Genomic DNA, 2,145 nt, shown 5'->3' with positions numbered 1-2,145 from the left:
ATGGTTTCGGTAATGGCGCATCTTCACTTCACAGTCTTTCTCGAGCCTCATCAGCCCAACAAGCAAGCTTTTTTATTGCTACGCGCCTCCGCCTCTCTATATAATGATAATGAGAAGAATCTTTTGAACGAGAATCATCTAGTTATATAAATTACTTATATAGTTAGTTAGAAGACAATCTCCCCTTTAGTGCTTTTGCATAGCATTGAGCATTATATATGGTTAGCCGCGGATCCAGTGGATAATGCGAGACTACAACGCATAGTGTTACCGACGATGTTTCGCTTTCGTATTCGGTGCCTGGCGTGGTGCTATCATCACATTGATCTACCTGCCCTTCTATTCCCTTCCCTAGCTTTCGTGTTTGAGTAGTAGCGCCAGATTTCGATTCGGATGCAAACTTAGCACAATGCCCGGTAAGCTAAACACTCGATTCTACATCTCCGGGAATGCAACGAACTTCTACTTCTAGATAGGTCTAATAGATAGACGGCTAATAGATAGACGGGGGGCCCACTAGTCCTGTATTGCGGTAGTTCAATACATACTGACAACGAGAGAACGAACCCAGTACCTATAGTACAACAAACACCACCATTACTTGCGTCACTAAATTGAAGCATAGAAAGAGGTGGACCACGCCTTGGATAATTGGTCGGATACAGCCGTAGACCACAGAACTCGATCGGACACACAGGGTATGGTACAGAACTCCTCAAGACACAGTAGTCAACTGCTTCACTCCCACGCATTATCCTTTCTTTGAAAGGCAAGATTAGGGAGCCAATTGAGTGAACAGACGAAGTAGCTTGCTTTGTACTACCGACATCTTAATACGATATTCTTTGCTACCTTTTCCAATGACAAGCCAGGCTTCAGAACTGATTGGACACCAGAGTCGATAGCTTACTTGGGACTACCGAAACTACCAAAGAGCAGCTCTCATTTTTCTAGTGAGGAGGTGGATTTCAGTGATAGTGAAAAAGAGAGACCAACAGAAGCCCTATCTGGGCGAAGCAAGCCAGTGCCAGTGCAAGGAGCAAGCTTACCTGCCTCTGGAGTGGAGTGATCCAGTTCCAGCGCCATCATAATATGACATTCTAGGGTTGGCGCACCAGAGAAGATCCCGTAAAGGGTGGTACATTTTCAACTACTTCACTCGAGAAAATCGAATGCATTTCCGGGTCCCATCCTCACCTGCTTCTCTCTTCTGCATGACTGTTCTGTTCCCTCCCGGTATCTTAGAGAAGTCAAGTATTCTACTTCTGATCTGTCAACTCTGACCCACAACTAGCGCTAGGGAAATGCTATTCTCGAAAGCAAGGGATTGAGTGAGATATGCAGCAAGCAAAGAAAAATGGAACCCAGCAACCAGGAAACTACAGAAGCCTATCTAGCTTATACGATCACAGAAATGAGAGAAGGAGAACGAGAACATCCATGGAAGATAGTGATTCCAGATGGCGAGGGTTCTTTCCCTATCAATCTGCCCTGACCCATCAAGCTATTCAGCAGCAATCCAGCCAGACTACTTTAAAGGGTGCCACTAGACTCTGACAGAAACATAGCCCTATGACAAGGATACCCATCATTCCTATTCAAGGACTGGTCCAATTCTCTTCATTCACCATATTTAAGGGGATGCTTGGGGGCCCATGACATCCTTCCTAAACAGGAGCTATTGATCCAACACCTGAGCCATATTTATTGCGAGGAGCAATCCGGTTGCTAAAAGAGGAAGAGCTTCTAAGTTCGAGTCCTGATCCCGAGATCAATGGGTTTCCACTTATGCCCGGACCGGAAGTAGCATATATGAATTAAAGGGAGATCTAATCAACCGAGCTGGGTGAGGATTCTGAGATTATGTATTGGTCATTGGCTACAGGTGAATATAATTAGGTTCGCTGATCATCCAATATGACCCGCATCAGGTCGCGCATTAATTAAGTGGTGGGTTATATAAGTGGGAAAGTTCGGGCAGTTGCATGTTTCCTTTGTTTCAAAACAATGTTAAAAAGGCGGGTGTGATGAAGTTGGGAGGTGGGGGCAAGGTATATAGAATGTTAACAATGGGTGGAAATCGGAGAATAGTGCCAGAACAGCCGTTGCACAAATATGAGAAATCAAGGGTTGTGGATGGTGGAA

General features: G+C 45.0%; 1 pseudogene; it reads left to right on the top strand.

Moving 5' to 3' along the window:
* LOC141042425 (ATP synthase subunit 9, mitochondrial-like) overlaps window positions 1–1,864 on the top strand; it is a 3,062-nt pseudogene extending 1,198 nt beyond the window's left edge.
* The last annotated feature ends 281 nt before the right edge of the window (window positions 1,865–2,145 follow it).

This window comes from Aegilops tauschii, chromosome 1 (assembly GCF_002575655.3).
Source record: "Aegilops tauschii subsp. strangulata cultivar AL8/78 chromosome 1, Aet v6.0, whole genome shotgun sequence".
In the NCBI taxonomy this organism is placed as follows: domain Eukaryota; kingdom Viridiplantae; phylum Streptophyta; class Magnoliopsida; order Poales; family Poaceae; genus Aegilops; species Aegilops tauschii.
The sequence above is the reverse complement of the archived record's forward strand: the minus strand, read 5'-3'. Positions and strand labels throughout refer to the sequence as shown.